Raw genomic sequence first — 22,651 nt, 5'->3', positions numbered from 1 at the left:
GTCATTGGACGCTAGGAGGGCCACTGCTAGTCTTTTTGGCCTGTAGCTGGTGGCTGGAGACAAGGAATCAGAAGTTGCCCCTGAGGTAATTCGACCTCTTTCAGATGTTCTCCTTTGTTTGCAGGGTGATGCCTACAGCATTTACTCTGTCAACGATCCTGTCCCACATTTCCATTTTTGATTCTGAGAGGAGTATGTTGGACTTGTGCTCCAAACAATTGTGGCTCTACTCTTATGATTTCATCCACCATGACTCTTAAATCGTCTTCAGAAAAACAGGGATTTTTTTAACATGACATGGTGGAACATAAAAATAAAAAAGGGTGGCGGTGACTTGCTAAACAGGGGAAGTGCAATAGGGAATGAACGGACAAAAGTGTGTGCAGGGTGTGCAATGGGATGGTGATAAAAGGGGTGCCTAATCTATGTATTCAGAAAAATAAGGTGCTCGAGCTTCGTTGTCTTGCTGTGCAAATACAAAGGATTGTGGTATGTGAAGGAGTATGTTTTATAATGTCCTTTTCAGGTGTGTCCAGTGTGGCAATGTGTATGTTTTTCAAATTCATCTAGTGTGCTCTTGTGCGGCCCCCCTCCCAAAGCCGATCTTAGCCCTGGGTTCCCCATCCCTTGGGGCCCGGCCTAAATAATTAATTTTGGGGTGGTAGGTTGACCACATGGCCCCACCCTCTAGGCTGATCTCGGCCCTAGGGACCCCATCTTCCTGTACCAGGACTAAATATTAAAATGTTTTTTGGGGGGAAGGAGGCCCTGTGGCACTATTCCCCAGGCTGACATTTTCCGGGGACCCCGTACCCCAGGGCCCACCCATGTGACCTGGGTGCCTCCCAGGATACCCAGTCGCGATGCTGGGACTGCGGGGAGCTTGAAGCCATGTGACCCCCCTCACCTGGCTGATCTTGGTTACATTGACCCCATGACCAAAGCCCAGCCTAAACATATAGGCCCTCATTATGTCTGAAGACCGCTGAGGTCCCGCCAGACCAAAGACCACCAGTGTTGGCGGTCTTCCGCCAACCATTGTATGACTGCAGGCAACCCTCCACAATATTTTAGGTGGAGAGCTACCAGCAGCCATACTGGCAGTCGGCGTTGCAGTGGAGGTTTGCCCCTCCGTCACCGCCATGTCATCAGAACACCGCCCATCGAATTACGCTTTAGTATTCAGAGTGGCAGTGTTCTGGTGACGGGGTGCTGGCGGTGGAGCAGGCCCCAAGGAACCTGTTCCCTCCAGATGACAACAGAGGCAGGTAAGGTGATCGTTCGACAGGGGAGGGGGGTGTGCGGGTGTTGTGTGGTGTATGCATGAATGAGGGTGTGACTGTGAGTGTTTAGAGGAGTTCGGGGGACGGGAAGGGGTGGGGGCCCTATCACCTTTAGGGAGTGGTAGAGAGTCGTGGCTGTTGAGCCTGTATGAAGTTTGATAAAGTGGGTTGGGTTTTTCAATTTTGCTCTGGAACCACTGTTCCACTTCATGGGTCCACTCCTGTGGATCGGACAAAAAAAAAGCCAATTGCTTGCCCATGAGGGGTCCCTAAGTGACTCCTTTGTGTGTCTCATGGGGTCATGATACCTGTATCCAGTCACCTTAAGTATTTTTGCACTCTTCTTTTCCCAACCCCCCTAGCCGATGCAACAAACAAAATGGTGGATGCAACTTTTCTTTCAGTTTGCGGCCAGACAATCAGTGTATTCCGTTAACCCTGGATCCACGGGTCTGGATTTTTTACATTTTCTCATATATTTTTTCATGTCCATACACTGGTGGAGGTCTCTCCTTTTTAATTAGGAAATATGGATACACATATAATAATAGGTACCTATATAATTTACAGCCCTGATGAAGTCATTGGGAAACTCCTGGACGAAACACATGTTGGCTATCAATTTGGATGCGGCTGCTAAAATGTAAATAATAAGCTATATCATCCTTTGAAGAATATGATTGAACCTTGATTTGAGAAAATCTGGACTGGCTATCAATTTGGATGCGGCTGCTAAATTTAAAAAAATAAGCTATATCATCTTTTGAAGAATATGATTGAACTTTGATTAGAGAAATCTGGACTTTGACTTTGGATCATAGCAATCTTGGAACAACAGATCAATTAATTCTACTATTTGGATTTGGACAGTGATACTGTAATTGGGGATTGTGTTGGAAATAATCCTATTAATTTTCAGAAATATATCACAAAACATTGCCCATGTATACTGACTCATGAGTACTATTATTTTTCATGTTATAATGAGTGTTTCTTGTACTTTATATCTGGATTTGCAGAGGATCCGCCTCCCTATATAGCTATATTTTTCAAACTCTGATATCTTAATAATTACTGAACACATCAAATAACATAAAGCACAATCTGTGTACCAAGATCTAGCTTCCTGCCAAAATTGGTGTAATTCTGTTCAGCAGTTTGGTCTGTGGGGAGTTTGAAGGCTCTATGGGAAAATGAATGGGGAAAATGCTTTTTCAGACCCTCTTTTTTTCTAAGCCCCCACTTGACGGATCATTCCGAATATTTCAAAACAGCAGTTGAACCGACTGAAGTATAAGCTTTGAAAATTTTGCGAAGTTCCGTCAAGCAACACCAAAGTTATTGGCAAAACAAAAAAAGCTCTTCCTGCGGAATATATATATATATATATATATATATATATATATATATAATATAACTACAGCAAGTGTGTAGTTATAGTTAGAATTCCCAGAGATAGGAATCCTCAACAGAGTTTTGCTTGGCAATAACTTTGCCACCTATTGAAAAATCTCCACAAAACTTTGCAGACTCATTGCTTTTTGTACATTGGCAGATGATGCAAAGCTTCACAGTGATTCTTCAAAAGGAGTGCAAAAAGAAAGGGGGTCCAGAAATCAGTTTTTTGATTAATGCATTTCCCACAGTTTTTTTAGACAGCTGTAGCAATAACAATGGCAGAAGGGATTTCATGAAATCAAGCAGAAATATAGATTATGGTCCAGCAGGAATATAGATTATGGTCTGGAAAAGATTCTTTCTGCTATTTTATGAAAATCTGTTCAGTAGTTTTGTAGTTATAAGTAAAACCATTTTAGTGTTATCTGAGGCTGTGGTATACTGAGGTAATACAGCAGTTTACTGCAGTACTTGCCATGGACAAGGAAGAATATGATTGCCTTCACAAAAGTTAAAGACAGCTATCCTCTTTAGACCACATTTTGGCTGTGTGTTAGGTTAGGCCTAGGATATACATAAGTAGTAAGTTTTAATGTTTTCCCCTGCTTATTACTACTTTACTAAAATGGTAATAGGTAGGGAAAATTATTTATATTTTTACATATCTTTTTAAAAAGGGTAACAGAGTTTCATGGTACTACTTAGGAAGTACTGCAATACTTTAAAAAAATGAAACATTTAATATGTAAAGTATTAAAACTACACTGTTCTACACTATATTTTATAGTGTAGTATAGTGTTTTTACATTTTTTTACATATTTCATTTTTTCAAAAATGTTTATGGAATACAATGATATCACCAGAGAAATTACAAAATTACAAAAAATGTAGAAAAATATGTAAAAATATTAAAACATATTACTAAATTAAATTTAAGGTGAAAGATATTATAGTACAGAGTTTTTTAATGTTTTACTTTTTCATGTTTTTTAAATTATACACTTAGGCCCTCATTTCAACACTGGCAGAGAGTTTTAACTTGGCGGTAGCACCGCCAACAGGCTGGTGGTAATTACTGCCAAATTAGGACATTGGCGATTTGGCACATGCCAAACCGCGAATGCATCACACCGTCCGCGATGGCAGTACTGACCGCCAGGCTGGAGACAACGGTCTCCAGCCCTGCAGCCGTCACTAGTCCACCTGCGGGATAATTACCCCGCATACCGCCATTGTTTTCGTGGTTTTTGTACCGCCTCGAAAACCAAGGCGGTAGGCACTATCAGTGCCAGTGAATTCCTTCCCTGGCACTGATAGGGGTCTCCCCCACCTCCCTCCCCCTCCCGAGAGTCCTTCCCCAACAGCCACGACCCCCTTCCACCCCCAAAGGTAATAGGGCCCCCTCCCCGCCCCCGAACTTCATGGGCCCCGGACATACCACCAACTCATGCACGCACACACCACTCACACACATGTACGTGCACACACATGCACACACACATACACAATACATCCCGACACACATCACACCCTCTTCATACATATACGCACTCACACACCCCCTCTAAACACTCACAGTCACACCCCCATTCACGCACACACAAAACTACACCCCCTCACCCCCCTCCCCTGTCAGACGATCACCTTACCTGCCTCTATGGTCGTCCGGGAGGGAACAGGTTCCATGGGGCCTGCTCCGCCGCCAGGACCCCATCACCAGAACACTGCCACGCTGAATACTGAAACGTAATTCGGTGGGCGGTGTTCTGATGACGTAGGAGCAACCTCCACTGCACCGCTGACCGCCAGTATGCCTGCTGGCGGCTCTCCGCCCAAAATATGGCGAAGGGTCACCAGCAGTCATAATATGGTTGGCAGAAGACCGCCAACACTGGCGGTCTTCGGACTGGCAGGACCTCAGCAGTCTTCTCTGAGACCGCCAAGGTCATAACGAGGGCCTTAGTCTTTGCTTTCGGTAACAAGGGGAAATATGGTGTAGTACACTGTACTTAAAAAAAAATAATGAAAAAAATGGTATTTAAAAAAATGAAAAAGCACTGCACTCCTCTGTTTCCCTTAAACCTCAGCATACATGCCAAGTATGGTCTTAACTATATTTTGCACTTTACATTTTGCAAAGGTGAAATATAGTTTACACTATACTTATTCTGCATTCTGGTGTTTAAGGGCAATATTGTGTAGTACAGTGTACTTATAAAAATAACAAAATGTGAAAATATTTTTTTTTTAAACACTGGACTGCACTATATTTATCACTAAAACACAGAACGCAAACTAAGTGCAGGCTGAGCAATATGGTAATACTTCTGTACTCAACAAAACCTTTTTTGGCAAACATATAAAGTAATAAACCACCTTTTACTTACTTTACATAATTATATAAATTGACTCATCCATTCCTATACACTTAATAAATCAGTAGGACAATATATTAACACCTAAAAGCCAGTACTAAGCCACAATAGTGGTCTAAACAATATGGCTTCCTTTTACTTTTGTAAGGGCAGTCATAAGCCAAGCATATACTGTTTTGGGATCAGCATGAACCACAGTATACCTCAAAATTACTGCTGTATATCACAATGCAATACATTAGTAAGGTTTTGTGACTTATGGGTCTGATTTACCACTGTTTACTATCCTCTAAGGCATCTTAATGGTAGTGTAATTACTACTGCGCAGTCTCTGCACATTAAACAAGGACTTTCTTATATTTTTGTATATGGAGACTCTGCAATGATAAAGATATTACTCAACATCATCATCATAACTTTATTTCAGCCTTTGGCCATAAAAGCACACCATACACATTAAGACATAAAAATATGATAAAACCACACACAAATAACTAAAAATTCCCAAGGGTACACAAGAATGACTAATGCATCACCAATCATAATAAAATATGACAAAAACAAGATATATACACATATACATATGTAAAATGAGTAAAAACAAACATATATTTACCTAATAGGGCACTAAAAAAGAACCAAATCGCTACCCATCTAACCAACACCCACCAGGAAAGAGCTGTGAGTAAAACTCTAGCCCTGGTCCAAGAGCAGAGAAGCAAACCCTTTTCATCTGAGTCTCCACATGGATACTAGGAACCAGAAGATAGCAAAGACTAATGGGAAATGCTGGATTTGTTCTAAGTAGTCTCAGGGCAGTTCTATAGTCCCTAACACCAACGTTTTGACGTATCCAGAGAATCCAAGCCCTCTTATGAACCAGATACTGGGGGCAGAAAAACCAAATATGCTCAAAGGATTCCTTGATTTGAGGGCAGAATGGACAACTCTTCGACGAAGAAGCAGAACACCACCACTTTGCTGTAAATGACCTAACTGGCAAGATTCCAATTTAGAACATGATATAAAGTGCTCTAGCAGCTGGAGGCTCAACAGCATCCATATATTTATCCAATAAGTAGGAGTCCTTTATTCTAAGCCAGGGAACCCACCCTCACTTTTTTATGTAACTCTTCATCGATATGTCTCCTGTACATTCCCTTTAAAGTGATCTTAGAAACCCTACTTGCTGATTCAGGGTTCACCTATAAGTTTCCACATCCAATCTCAATCAAACATTGTTTTATATTTCCCAGCAATGAAATCCTGGTGGTCCCAGGGTGGCCCCGGGGAGCCTTAAGATATAATCCAAGCCTTACCGAAAGTGTGCCAAATCTGGGGAGGACTAAGGGCCAGATGTAGAAAAATCAGATTTTGTGAACTGGAAATTGCGAGTCGGTGCGACTCGCAATTTCTGATTTGCAAAATCGGATACAGAATGGTGTCTCAGACACCGTCTGCGAATCTCAATGGGGTCGCAAAGACCCACCTCATTAATATGAATGAGGTGGGTCGCATTTTGCGACCCCTTTGAGATTCCCTGCACTCACAGGGATGGTGGCCTGCTGAAGACAGCAGACCTCCATGTCTGTGACTGCTTTTTTATATAAAGCAGTTTTTTTTTGCATTGCAGCCCGTTTTCCTTTTAAGGAAAACGAGTTGCAATACAAAAAAATTACGAAACCATTTGGTTTCGGTTTTTCAGAGTAGGCAGTGGTCCATTGGACCACTGCCTGCTCTGAAAAAACATCAATGGCGACATTCACAAAGGGGAAGGGGTCCCATGGGGACCCCTTCCCTTTTGCAAATGGGTTACTACCAGTGTGACACGGGTGGTAACTGTGAATTGCTTTGCGACCGCGTTCGCTGTCACAAAGCAATTCTGCATCACAGTGGGAGTCGCAAATAGAAAGGGAACACCCCTTCCTATTTGCGAGTCGCATTCCCATTTTGCGAGTCAGTACCGACTTGCAAAATGGCAATGTGCATCGCGATGCATGTTTTGCATGGTGCAAACTGTGATTTTCGCAGTTTGCGCCATGCAAAACACTACCTACATCTGGCCCTAAATTTTCCTCCAATACAGTAGAGGCTGAAGTCTAACTTTATGGGTGAACGGTTGAATCCCCAAATTAAGCACAGCGGGACAAGGAGGGTACTAGCCGGCATGTTGGTAAAGAGATGAAAAAAGTGATTCTCCACCAGCTCCAAGTAATTTATGTTACCATGCTCCCATAGCTCCCTACCATACAGTGTCCCACCCAAAGCTTGCAAATTATAAGCTTGTGACATAGGGGTCTGTGGGCAAAAGCTGGAAACCTGGACTGCCCTCAGGACGCCACCAGTGGTATTCTCCAGTCTAAACTTAAACTTCTGAATCTGTGAGGACCAACCAAAGGGCTCGTTGAATGTGAACCTTAAATATTCAAAGGTACGAACCCTCTCTGGTTGGGCACCATTTATACTTGACTTGAGACTGAGTGATATGGCAGGGATCTAAAACCATAAACTTGGTTTTAATTAAGTTAATCCCCAATCCCTTCTTCCTGCAGAAAACCCCAAACTGATCAAGTAATCTTTGAATGCCCATAGGGGGCTTTGATATGAGTAAGGTGTCCTCTGCAAAGAGGAGAGCTGGAAACAACCTGCTAGCCAGGCATGGGGCATCATGTTTACATTGTTCCAAAAATGACACCAGATCAATAACAAGAATCGAGTAGGGGCTAAAATGCACCCCTGCCTCACACCCTGGGACACTTGAATGAAATCAGTCAACTCCCCAGGTGCACCATAGCTAACCTGGGCATAAATGTTTGTATAGAGAGTTCTAAAGATGGGCACACCTATATTATTCAAGACGTCCCACAGGGCCTCTATAGGGACATGGTCAAATGTTGACCGAAGGTCGACAAAAATGATATATAACTGCCCCATCCCAATATAATATGTTTCCAATGTACTAGCTGAAGCTGGAAGACTTGATCAGTCATACTAATCCCTGCGCTAAACCCAGCTTGAAGCAGAGTGAGAACATTGACTTCCTCCATCCAAGCTTGCAGAAGGCTCAGTAGATCACAATTAAAACACTTCTGTGAGTCATCTATTAAACTAATGGGCTGATAATTATCTGGTAGAGAATTTAAGCCTCTTTTATAAACTGGAATAACTTTGGCCCCATCCATTTCTTTGGCATGGACAGTCCATTCAAAATACAATTAAAAAACAGACAGAAGTAAGGGCCCATATCTCTTTCTCTTCCTTAAATAAGTCCCCTGGGACCTTATCGGGTTGTGACCTTTTCCTGGAGTAATCCACTCAATAGCCTTAATAACTTCACTTACAGAAATGGGACATATGTCAGACAGGTTACAGCCCCCATTCTGGGGTTTCAGTAGACCCATTCCTTCTGGAGTAGCCCATATAAAGGTCAGCAAAGTGCTCAACCCAGGCAGAAGCCATTATGTGACTAGGTGGTGCGGCATTAAATGATGGACTCCTCTTTGCCAAAATCTGTGAAAACGAATAATAGTCATTCCCTTTTGCTACAAGAAATAAGGCCTCCCAATAAGCCACTTCATAAGCTTGTTTAGCCTTTGTTATTGTGGCCTTTTAAGAAGCCCTGGCTGCCTGAATAGGGGCTCTAGTACTCTTTTTAATAGCAGCCATAAGATTGCGCCTGGAAGCCTGCACAGACCTTGGTATACCAACATGGCTCATGACCCCGTTTGGAGATGGACCTAGCCTCTCCAACAACAGGTTCTTAAATAAGTAAAACAAGGTATTGTGCATGACTATATAAGCATCTCATGAATCTACTGGAAGGGAACTTCCATACAAGGCCATGACTGCTTCAAGAGTAGCAGCGAGAATTTTATACAAATACTGCTACATGATGGGAGAAGATGCAATAGTACCCCACTTTAGTCTGCAGCAATTGCTAGTAAATAAGAATCTCCTGTCAAAAGGCTCCTGATCACATGTTGGAATAAAACACCCCACTGCAAAAAGTAAAAGAACCAAGGCATGGTATTCGCTGTCCAAGTTCAACACCACCTCCATATGAATAACTTTCCTTCAGAGCCTTATGTCCAGCAAGATGTAAATTTATGTGACTGGTTCCTCCTGGCCGGTTGAAAGTGAACTTTCCATCCTTGTCTGAGATGGTCCTCCCATTACAGGCTCTCAACCCATTATTGAGAGTAGGAGCGCTAATGTACAGAGTGGCCACTGACCAGTTTTTCACCGGATCGAGAACTAGTGCAGGGACACCCCATACTTCATTCTTCTCTCCATGAAGAGAAACAGTGTCAGTACAAAGGGAATCAAAATTGCAATTGAAATTTCCAGCCGCAAACCTGTATACAATGTCCCGTAGGGTTGGGAGGTAGGTGCTGATTGCGTCAATAGCAGTTAAACTAGTCTTGCTACCTTCATGTCTACAATAGATATTAATTTAACATATTGTAACCCCATTGGGAACGTGCAAAATTGCATACAATATGTCAGGTGACCAAAGATCAATGACTTTAAAGGTGCATACCAGAGTGATTTTCACCTAGATCGCAAGACTCCCTGATAGCTTGCCCCCACAAGAAGATACAGCAGATATATCAAAGCTAGCAAACCATGCCGGAAAATTAGTGAGACAGCCCAGGTTTCCTGGAACAAACACATATCATGCTGATCCACAAAGTCTCCCACTCCAGACAAGCCAATTTACTACTAATTCCAGGAGACCAGCTTGGTTGGGTGCTCCATTTCTCACTCAGAATCTCTAGTAGTGGAAGTAGTCGGGTCACTGTTACAGGAGAACAAGAACTGGGAGATGCACACATATGCAACATATTGTCATGAGGGACACTGAAAACATCTTTACCAAAAATGGAGCCAGCATCCTCTTGAGACACCAAAGTGGCACCCAGTCTATCTTCAACTTCCTCTGGTCTGGGAGAAGGGGATACCCTCTGCTGGACCAAAGGATGCTAAAGTCAATCGTTAGCATAGAGATCAGAAAAAGGCAAAAAACGGTTGGAGGTGGAGACAGGAAGGGCTCCCATATGTCTCCCTTCTGTTCAAAAGACTTCCTTCTTACTTCTTGACCAGAGAGGCAGAATTGTTCAGGTCTGTAAAAATAACCCAGTGAAACATTGCTCACAGTGAGTCCAAGATTGCCATCCCTATAACCAGTTTTAACCAGGCATTGTGCTAGGTCTGAGGACCTTCAATTAACAACAGCACAATCCCCCTTAAGAGACTTTACATGTCGTCCAATCAACCCAGTTCTCCTCACATGAAGAATATCATTAGAATCCAGAGAACGGAAAGCAGTATTCCTTGAGAGCCAATGGCAGACTTTGTTTTTCAACTCCCAATATGACTTCTTCTTGAGGAGAGAAAGGGGTGGCACTCCCACCACAACTGCGACATATGGGCTACGTTCAGGTGCCAGATCCATGGGTGGGCTATATTGTGAAGATGGAAACTGGGGTAGGGGATTGTTGGTAGAACTTGCTGTTCCTTGCATAGATGACCCAACAACTGGCAGAGTTGGTGTATAAGTTGGAGGTAGTTTGGTACTGACGATGACTGGTTTAAAATAGAACCCAAAGTAGCATTGTCAGGTGTGATCTTCTGCGTTGAATTGCAGGGACAAGAAGTGAAACTAGGACCATTGCTGGACTTAGCTTGAGCATGGAAATGTGATCGTATGGTAGGGGCAGACAATGAAAAATGATCCAATTTATGACAAAAGTCCTGAATTGCTCCTTCAAGACAGGTAATCCTCTCCACAAGTTGTGCAATTGCAGTGGTCAATAGACTTTTGACATGGTCCATGAGAGAATCCCACAAAATACTTGGCCCCAGCCATTCTTTTACCAAATGACTCAATTGCACCATATCCTTGTCTTGTGGGCACGTCTCAGCTGGAGACCGGGGATCCGCAGAGGAACATGTAGAAACCCTCTGTTTTTTAGCAATACTAGGCACTGCACTAGCTTTGTCTTCTGCTTTTTCCTTGTCGAGGGGCCACAAGGCCTAAGAGCCAAAACTGGGCCAAAGGCCTCACAGTTTGATTTCCTTGTCTTAAATACTTGGGGGAGGGACTGGATAGTGCTGTAATAGTTGGGCTAAGGCGAATACCAGTCTCACTCTCTTGAAAGGCAGCTGGGACAGTATTCAAGCTAGGTGGAACAAAGCTAGGCCTCTCTCCCATCTCCAGAGATAAATCTCTCTCAATTAGCTTAATCTCATTTGAGATTACACATACAGCTCTTCCAAAGGAGCATATGGTTGAACCAGCCTGAGGAACTGTGGGAAACCTCCATCCTTCCCACCTGCCAGTTTGTGTTTGCTCATTAATAGACTCAGATCTTAGGGTCAGCAAAGTTAATATGTCAACTTACCAAGGCAAAGCTGTGGGGGATTGATTAGGGGCAAGAGAGGTGGCCCATCCCAGCCTCTTCCAGGCAATTTCGGGCAAAGACGGACCCAGTCTTGGCCCGGTCTTCACCGACACGCTTCGCGAAACCAACACACTTATGAGCGCTACAACAGAAGTCATGGTGCAGGCTGTGGGACATAGTCCTGCCCCAGCCAAGGCGACGTGAAGGCAGGAGCAGCACAGGCATACACAACCATGCCGTGGGACCCCAGCACACTTATGAGTGCTACAGCAGAAGTCCCAGTGCAGGCTGGAGGACGTAGTCCCATCCCAGACAAGACAGTGGTGAAGTGAAATGAAGGCAGGAGAGGTACAGGTAAACTCACCAATGCTGCAGGAGCCCAAGGCACTTATGAGTGCTACAGCAGAAGTTCTGATGCTGGCTGGTGGTTATAGTCCCCCCTCAACTAATTCAATGGTGATTTGAAGGAAGTAGAGGCACAGGCAAACACACAAGTAGTGTGGGAGCCCAATGCACTTATGTGTGCTGCAGCCGAAGTCCCAGTGCAGGCTTGGAGACGTAGTCCTACCCACCAATGGTGATGTGAAGGCAGGAGAGGCACTGGAAAATACATACTGCTCATAAAATACCTTTGTGAAAAGCTAACATCATAAATTTAAACGAAAATGTAAGTTTACCTTTGTGAATCATGCACTATAACTTTAAATCTACACAAATAATTTAAAACTATCTGACATATTTCATCTATATCCATTCAGCTATTTTCACACTATGGCCCACATTCACTCACACACATACACCCATGCAAACAACACACACAGATGCACTCACACAAACATTCAGACATTCATGCACATACTCAGACACACACACCCACAACACTCCCATCCTTCCATCCCCCCTCCCATGTTGGAAGCCCGACTTACCTTGGGCGAGAAGATCTTCCGGTAGGGAATGGGAAGGGGCGCTGCTACCACCAGCAGCACCCCACCAGAAGAACACCGCCAGACCGGATTACTGGCCATAATACGGCTGGCAATGTTCTACTAGTGTGGCGGTGCTGGCGGTAGCAGCGCCAGCTTACCACAGTCCACCACCATGAGCACTACTGGATTTCAGCCCTTATTGTGGTGGAAATCAGGTAGTGCTCATAATATGGGGGACGGATGGTAGCAGCGGTATGCAGAATGTATTGGCAATGTTAAAATGAGGGCCTATGTCTCTTTAAACAATACTCTAGACATGATGGCCCTCATTACAACTCTGGCAGAAAATGCCACCTACCGCCGTGCTGACGGCTGCCAACATACCGTGACCATGGCGGCATTCCACTACGGGTATTATGACCCACACGGAGAAATCCGCCACAATACAGACATCCACAAAAGTCCGACAGACCAAAGGTCAGTGATAAACTGGTGGTACCAAAACCCACACCGTTACGCCAATAGGAATACGCCGACAGTATCAGGACCTACGAATCACCGCGGCGGTCTTTCAACCACAGTAAACCATTGGCGGTACACACCGCCGCACTCAAAATACACACACACTAACAAAACTACACCACATTGGACAATTCAAACCATACACACCTGACACACATACACACACCACACCCACACACCCAATCCAATATAAAACACACACCCACATTACCTACAACCCTATGAAAAAAAAGATAGCAAACAGAGAGAGACAAGCTAGGAGCACCCACTCAATCAGAGCCACAAAACAGCATCACCCATCCACCATCCCGCACCTCACACCACACACCCTAACACATCACCCCAGACACCCTCACACATACCACTCACACCACATCCATGGCACCCTTAAAGACACCCCAGGTTTTCAGAGGAGGAGCTAAGGGTCATGGTGGGGAAATCATCTGGGTAGAGCCACAGCTATTTGGATCACAGGTGCAGTAGACGTCCATTGCAAGGAAGATGGAGCTGTGGCGGCGAATCGTGGACAGGGTCAATGCCGGGGGACAGCACCCCAGAACAAGGGATGGCATCAGGAAGAGGTGGAACAACCCACAGGGGAAGGTGTGTTCCGTGGTTGCAAGACCCCAGGTAGCAGTAAAGAGGACTTGCGTTGGACCCCCAGCTCCTCCCCCACAACTAACAACATGGGAGGAACAAGTCTTGGTGATCATGCATCCTGAGGGCCTCGCAGGAGTAGCAGGAGGACTGGACTCTGGTAACTCAAATCTTTACTACTATATCCCCCAACTTGCATGACATCACATACCCCCACCCTCACCCTCACTCTCATCACTCCACCACCTCACACATACCCCACTATCACAACCCACCCATCCCAATACCAAGCCCTGCATGCCACAACAATCCATGGACCCCCATCACAGACCTGCATGGACACCCATCTCCACAGCATGCCCAATAGAGAAAATCACCTAACCCACAAAATCAACATGCACACAAGGCAAAGCTGACGGGGAAATCACAACCGTACAGGGAAACACACCCATGCACAAGATGGCACATGCAGATACAATAACACTGCATTTGCATCCCCTCAGGACCCCTACCCAACGTCACCGGAAAGAACTTGCCAGCAACATCCAGTGCCCCCCCAGAAAAGGCCCACAGTGACGATAGAAGATCTGCACGCCCGGATCACGATGACCAACCTGGCCCATCAGGGACCTCTGAACAGTCGGATACCCTGCCACAGTCCCAACCCACCACATAGCCTCACCCCTCAGGAAACACCACTATACCACCCGCCCAGCGGGTCCATGCCCATGTCCCCAGGACACATCAATCAGCAGTGTGTCCACCACTACAGGGACCCCAGGCAACCCCACAAAGTCAGAACGATCAGGGACCTAGGGTCGGTGGCAGTGGGCACACAGTTCAGGGGACAGAGGCACAGGACAACAGGGAAGCTGGGAGGAGTGCTGTGTGACAGGGGGAGGACAGGCCCAGGAAACCCACTCTCCACGAGGCACTCACCAACATCCTGGAAGCATACCACCATTCCCAGGAGACGATGGGCCAGATACTGGCCAAGTTGCAGGAGACCCAGCAGCTGCAGAAGGGACAGTACCTGGAGATCAGGGAGGACCTCGAACACATCTACATGATCCTGGTCACCATTGCAGGGGTGCTGGCAGACATGGCGAACACCATGAGGGAGGCAATGGCACACCAATGGGCCCCTGACATTAGCCACACCAAAGAACAGCCCCCCACCTCTGCCGGCGCTAGTGGACAGGAGGCCCCACCACAGGACCAACAGACCACCATCAACCCACCCCCAGCAGAAGGATAACCACCCCACAAACGGTCCCTGCAATTCAGGCAGAAGCCAGAGAACATTGCAAAGACCCCCACCAGGAAATAAGACTCTCCTGATTGTCACCCATCTGTCCCACTCTGACACCCTGTCCACCTTGAACTGCCGTTGCCCCCCTTCCTATGCCCCCTTGGACAATGCACCTGTGATACCAAAAGACTGGACTCTAACTGGACATTCCTCCACCATCACCCCAGCCCATTGCCCATCCCCCTCTACTTATGAGCACTTAAATAAACACCCTTGGAACAAATACAAATCTGGAAACTGTCAAATGATTCAAATATGTATTAGTACAACATTATCAAAGCATTGCAAGTCATACATACAGGTACATTTACATTGGAATTACCTTTAGTGGGCAGCAGTAAACATTCTAGGAGGCAGAGTGGACCACAGAGATCTGAAAATGGAGATGCCAAAGGGTACAGTAAGTGGCCATAGACATAGGGAAATCAGGCTGCCATGTACAATGTCCAACAGAAAAATGAAATGTAAACTGAAGTTACAGTGTCTTACCTGTGTGTCACTGGAAGTACTGCTGTATTATATTACTTCTGCTGTCCACATCTTCCTCCTCTGCCTCCTCTTCTTCACTGTCCACAGGCTCCACTGCAAGACCATCTCCAGGCTCATCCTCCTGCAGAAAAGGCACCTGGCATCTCAAGGCCAGGTTGTGCATCATGCAACGATGATCTGGCACCCCTTCTTGGGTGAGTAGTACAGGGAGCCACCTATCAGATGGAGGCGCCGGAACCTGGCCTTCAGGAGGCCAAAGGTTCTTTAAATTTATCCTCCTTGTTCACCCATGTGCCTCATTGTAACGTTCCTCTGCCCTTGTCCTGGCATTCCTCACTGGGGTCAGTAGTCATGAGAGGTTGGGGTAACCAGAGTCACCTGAAAATATTGAGGAACAACTGTTAGACATCCTCCAACCATTAGGGACTCTCCCATATCTAGACACCTATTTAAACTGTGTGGGGACCTTGGGCTCATCTATTAGCCACACACAGTGTCTCTGGAGTTGCCACATCACAGAAGGGATGCTGCTATTCCTCAAGATAAATGTGTCATGCACAGAGCCAGGATACTTGGCATTCACATGGGAGATGTACTGGTCCGCCAAACACACCATCTACACATTCATAGAGTGTTAGCTTTTTCTATTCCTGAACACTTGTTCATTTTTCGGGGAGGGGGACAAATGCCACATGTGTAGCATCAATGGCACCAATGATGTTGGAGTTATGTCCAAGGGCATAAAAGTCAGATTTCACTGTGGCCAAGAGGTGCGGACCCTGGGGGTCATTGACAGGCAGAGCACTCACTACTGCAAAAGGTGGGAGGACCTGTGCCACTGGGCAAGGAAGACAGCAGAGGCCCAGCTGGGGCTGGCTTCCCAACGAGGAAGGGGTGCCCATCGTACCCTGACCCCCCTGATGTTCCGCATCCTGGCTGTTGCCTACCCAGAGTTCGATGGGCATTTGAGGGTACACAGCAGCCACAAGGGGTGTGTACAAATTCTGATTCATGACTGTGCGCGTGTTAAGGTTTACCTGGGTGGGGGATGTGGGCTGTGGGTGCTCCTAGGCCAGGGCGAACATGGCAGGGTAGGTCCCTTGTTGGGCAGGCTCTGAAGCATTCCTACCCCAATAGTGTTAGTGGGCTTCTACTACTGAGCAGGGTGCTGTGGTTTCAGGTGTGCAGCTCATGGCATTAGGCATTGTACCTCATGGGCTAGTGACTATCTTAGTAACTGGTAGTGCATGGCCTAGTGCATAGGGCTGCTCCCTGTGTGTTGTGTACACCAACGGTAGTGTTGTTGCTGGCACTGACCCAGTGTATCCTCTGTCTCTCCCCCCCTTTTTGTTTTGTCACCCTGTCCTTGTGTGAATTAGCATCATCTGGCAGAGGGGCAGAGGCACCGGCGACGGAGGGAGCTGCATCCCAGATGGGCCTGGAGGCCGAATCCACCGATGGTGAGAGCACCAGTGGGACGGAGGGTGAGTGGAGCACCAGGACGGGGACAGGAGGGGAGGCCAGAGACAGCGACTCCTCCTCCGATGGAAGCTCCCTGGCAGTGGCGGACACCTCTGTGTCCACTCCAACAACAGGTACAGCCACCACCCCCCCCTACCAGCACCACCCTCAAGCAGCCCCTCAGTGTGATTCCCGTGCCCGCTCACCCAGGAGGGTGGGCATCTCCTTTGCCCCAGGCACCTCAGGCCCTGCCCCAGTCAGCCCTGCTGCCCTCAGTGAGGAGGCTATTGACCTCCTGAGATCCCTCACTGTTGGGCAGTCAACCATCTAGGGTGTCGAGAGGCATTTGTAACAAACAAATGCATATCTGTAGGGCATTCACTCTGGCGTGGCGGTCCAACAGGGAGCATTTCAGGCTCTGGCCTCAGCACTAAAGGCAGCCCTTGTCCCTGTCTCTAGCCTCCCCCCTCCAACTTCCTCTACAGAGTCCCAATACCCATAACCCCATCCAATCCCAAGCACACCTTCAGACCAGCATTCACCCAAATCAACACACAGAAATGGCTCAGGCAAACACCAGCACCACAATTCATCTCACAATCACTCACACATGCACCATCCCCATGCAGACACACCAACATCCACTGCCTTCACTGTGTCCTCCTCCTCCTTGTCATCCACCTCCCTCCCAGTAGCGTCTCCACTCACACATGCATGCACAACATCCTCATCCACTACCTCCATCACCAGCACGCCCATCACAACACACCCCTCAATGGCAGTCACCACCCCCACATCCATGCACACATCCCCTGTGTCCTCTCCCACTATGTCTGTGACCCCTTCCCCCAAAGTGTACAAACGTAAGCACCCACCAACCCAACAGCCATTCACCTCACATCAGCATCCAGCCCATGCACCTGCACCCAAACTCAGCAGACAGACACCTCCTACAACCACTCCCTCTTCCTCCACTCCCAAACCCTCTCCCTCTTCCTGCCCCAGTGTCTCTAAGAAGCTTTTCCTGGCTAACAATGACCTCTTCCCTACTCCTCCCCCCGTCCTTCCCCTTGGGCCAGGGTGGCCAGAACCCAGCCCAGCACCTCAGTCACCAAGTTGACGTCTGCTGTGGTTCCTGAAGCTATCAGAGGCTCAAAGGGGGCACCCGACAGCCTAGCTAGTGTGCGAACAACCCCTGCCAAGGCCAAAACCATTCCGCCACCTGGCAAGGTGAAGAGGAGGACAGCATCCACCAAGGGGAAGGAGCCACAACCACCCAGCAAGGCCACCTCAAAGACTCCAGCTGCCAGACTCAAGGCCACACCACCATCTACCAAGGTGAGGAAGGGGCACAAAACACCAGACAAGGCACTTCAGCCGTCCGAGGCTACAGGAGAAGGGCTGGTGGCTACGGCACAACTGCCAGCACTGCCACCTGCACCGCAGCCAGCACCGCCACCTGCACCACTACTATCAGCAGCAGCAGCCCCAGTGGGCAGCTGTCCGAGGCTGCAGGAGAAGGGCTGGAGCCTCCCTCCACCACTGGCATCACCCCCACCAGCACCGGCACAACCACCATTTTGCAGCCATAGCCGCCGCTGGATGGAGTCTAGCCCTGCCTCCATGGACTATCATGCAACCTGGTCCCTACAAATCTCGTGCCTCAGACACCCAGGTGAGGGTCTTTGAAGTGCCACACCCCAAGTGTTGCATCACTGGGCACACAGCCCCCTCCAGAACCAGTGGGGATATACATCCACTCACCCTATCCTTGGCATGATGAAGCACACTGGGCACAAAGCCCCCTCCAGAACCAGTGGAGATATGCATTCACTCCAGAGGCTGTGACCTTGCACTCCCCAGGACCAAGCAGTGGGCAAACCACCCACTTGAGAGACTGTGGCTTTGCACTCCCCAGGAGCAAGCAGTGGGCAAACCACCCACTAGAGAGACCGTGGCTTTGCACTCCCCAGGAGCAAGCAGTAGGCAAACCACCCACTTGAGAGACTGTGGCTTTGCACTTCCCAGGACCAAGCAGTGGGCAACCCATCCACAATGAGGGACTTGAGAGACTGTGGCCTTGCACTCCCTAGGACATCGCTGTGAACATGGAGCCCCCTCCTGGAGCAGTGTTGTTATTCCATCTTCCGGCTGAGGTGCCCCCCTTCCCTGTCCCCCTGAGGTGCCTGTGTGTTTTCGACCTGATCCCCCTGCAGTGTTCTCTCCGTATTGAGGCAGGAGTCCAGTGTGTGCATGGCCTCTGAGTTTTGGTCCAGTGGCCCACGGACATTTTGAGTGGACAATGTACCGCCTTAAGTACATATTGTATATTTTTGTAAATATTGTTTTTCAAATTATTACGTATATCCGACTATTTCTAAAATATCACTGATTTGACTCTATTCCTTTTGTCCTGGTGTTCTTCCAGGGGGTTACGGGGTGTAAATGTAATGTTGTTGCATGTGTTTGTGTGTATGGTGTTGTGGGTGAGGGTGGGGGTGGGGGTGTTGCTTGTTGTGTGTGTGTGTCACTCTCTGTTTCCTCCCTCCCTGCCCTGTGTACTAGGTGCAGAACTCACTGTGGTCGTTGCCGCCACCGTTCGTACTCCTGGTAGATGAGGAGGTAGGCTAGCATGGACAGGACCTGCAGCTCGGGCTCCATGGTGTCCTGGTTCTTCGTTGAGTGTCGAGAGGTGAATGGTTTCCCTTCTGTGTTCTGTTTCTGCTGTGCTTTTGATGACAGTGGTACTGCCCGGAAAAGCTGGCCGATGGGCAGGTTGTGATGGGGTAGGCGGTACATTGACTTACCGCCGCAGTGTTTGTTGCTACCGCCGCAGCAGTCAGCGCGTTAAAGTGGCTGGCTGTGTTGGCGGTTTCCGCCGTGGTCGTGATCCCATTTTTTTACCGCTGGTCCGGTGGCAGTATTACTGCCGCTTTAACACCGACCGCCAGGGTTGTAATCATGGCCAATATGCGACTCCACTCCACTGTACAACATGCCACTCCACTCTATGTCATGTTGGTTCACTCTACGAAAGCCCAGTCCACTCTATGACACTCATCTCTACGACACTCCACTTTATAACATGCCTTTCTATGCCACCCCACTGTTTGCCACTGCACTCTACTTCACTCTAAGCTACTCGACTATACACCGCTCCACACTACACCACTACACTCTAGGCTATTTCACTCTACAGTACTGTATGGTATTCCACTTTACGGTACTGCACTCTACGCCACTCCAATCTTCACTATTTCACTGTATGCCATTCAGCTCTATGCCACTCTACACCACTGAATTCTATGGTATTCCACTGGATGGCACTGTACTCCATACCACTCCACTGTATGCTTTTCCACTCTACACCACTCCACTCTATGCAAATTCAGTCTATGCTCTTCAACTCCACACAACTCCATTCTATGTCTCTCTATTCTATGAGTCTCCACTCAACACCACTTCTTCATATGCCACTCTACTGTATGCAACTCCACTCTACACCACTCCACTCAACGCTCCTCCACTCTGCACTATTCCACTGTACACCACTTGACTATATGCCACTCTAAATCCATTGACTCTACGCTATTGTACTCTACAGCAGCCCTCTCTATGTTACTATACTCTACAACAGTCCAATCCATGCTGCTCCACTCAACACCACTAATTACCTCAAGCCACTTCACACTTTCCCACTCCTCTCGATGCCTCTCCACTGTACACTATTTGACTCTATGTCAGTCTACTCTACACCACTCCAATCTATGCCACCCACTCTATGCTACTTCTCTGTATGCCACAGGACTCTCCACAACTGTTACACCACTCCACTCTATACCATTTCAGTCTGTCACTCCACTCTGCGCTATTCTAGTCAATTCTATTCTAGTCAATGCTATTCCACAAAAAGCCACTCCACCTGATGCCACTCCTCTGCACATCAGTCAAGTGTATAACACTCCAATTTACACTACTCCACTCCATGTCACTTTGCTCTTTATTGTTCTAATCTATGCTACTCTACTTTATGCCACTTCAGTCTATACTTTTACTGTCTATGTCACTGCTCTCTGCGTCACTTCACTAAATGCCACTTGACTCTATACCACTCCACTCTGTGCCACTCCACTGCCATCCACTCCACTCTATACCACTCTACTCTACGTCATTCAACTCTACACCATTCTATTTTTGCCACTGTACTGCATGTCGCTCCACTATACACCTCTCCACTCTATGCCACTGCACTCCATGCTATTTCACTGCACGCCATTAGACAATATGCCACTCCACTTCACTTTATTACACTGCACCACTCCACTCTATTCCACTCTGATGCATGCCACTCCATTCTATGTCACTGCACTCTATGCCACTCCACTCTCTGCCACCCCACTCTATGCCACTCAAATCTACACTGTTCTGCTCTATGCCACTGTACTGCATACACCTCCACTGTACTCCACTATACTCTAGGCAGCTGCACTCTATGCTATTCCACTGCACGCCACTACATTTTACGCCACTCCACTTCATGCTGTTAAACCCTGTGCCACTTCACTCTATGCCACTTCAATCTACACCACTCCAGTATAAGCTACTCCAGGGTATGTCACTGCATTCTATGCTACTCCACTCTGCACCACTACACTTTAGGACAATCATTTCTATGCCATGCCACTTCATGCCATGCCATTCTATGCTATTGCACTCTATGTCACTTCACTCCACTCCACTCTATTCTACGTCACTCCACTCTACATATTCAACTTTATGGCTCTTCAATTTACACCACTCTATTGTACACCACTCCCCTCTTTTCCATTGCACCCTATCCCACACCACTCTATGCTTTTGCACCTTACACCACACAACTCTGCCACTCTACACCACTTCATGTTATGCCACTATTCTCTATGATACTTTATACCACTCCACTCTGTGCTACTCTACTTTCTGCTATTGTACTTTGTACCGCTCAACCCTACACCACTCTACACCACTCCACTCTACTCCATTCCACTCTACACCACTCCACTGTAAACCACTTTAGTGTATGCTACTCCAATGCACACCACTGCACTCCATGCCATTCCACTCAACACTATTCCAGTGTATGCCATTTGGCAATATGCTACTCTACTATACTGCACTCTACACTATTCCATTCTACACCACTCCACTGTACATCAATCCACTCCACGCTATTCCACTCTACACCACTCTAGTCTATACTACTTCACTCTACACTGTTTTACTCTACACTACTCCACTTTATGGCAAACCAATCTACACTATTCCACTCTTCACAACTGCACTCTGCACCCGTTCACAGTATGCCTCTCCACTCTACACAACTCCACTCTATGACACTGCACTCTATGCCATTCAGGTTTACACCACTCTACTCTATGCCTCTTTACTGTATGACACTTCACTGTATGCCACTCCACTCAACACTACTGTACTGTATGCTATTCCACTGTGTTAGAATCTGGGTCTCTAGTTGGCAGGGGTATGCACCCTGTTCAAGTAGGGACCACAATCTTAGTCAGGGTAAGTCGGATGCACACCATAAGATTCAGGTGAAAACAATGTATAAAAACGCAAAGTGACAACTGTGATTATCTGGTTGTGCCGGGACAACACCAAGAGATCAGGCAAACTGCGATAGAGCATGGGCAGGACACAGGGACTCACTTAGGCCCACTGAACACATCACCTCAAATCCTGGTGCACAGTCTATGATGCATCAATTTGCAAGGCTTCGGGGCACTTTGCGTGAGGATCACAGAGGGAAAAGAACCTTAGGCCCACTTCCAAGGGGCCAGGAGTGGGGTGGTACCACTTGGCAGAGCAGACTCACAGATGGCAGAGTCC

This window comes from Pleurodeles waltl, chromosome 10, assembly GCF_031143425.1.
Source record: "Pleurodeles waltl isolate 20211129_DDA chromosome 10, aPleWal1.hap1.20221129, whole genome shotgun sequence".
Classification (NCBI taxonomy): domain Eukaryota; kingdom Metazoa; phylum Chordata; class Amphibia; order Caudata; family Salamandridae; genus Pleurodeles; species Pleurodeles waltl.
Note: the sequence above shows the minus strand (reverse complement) of the source record.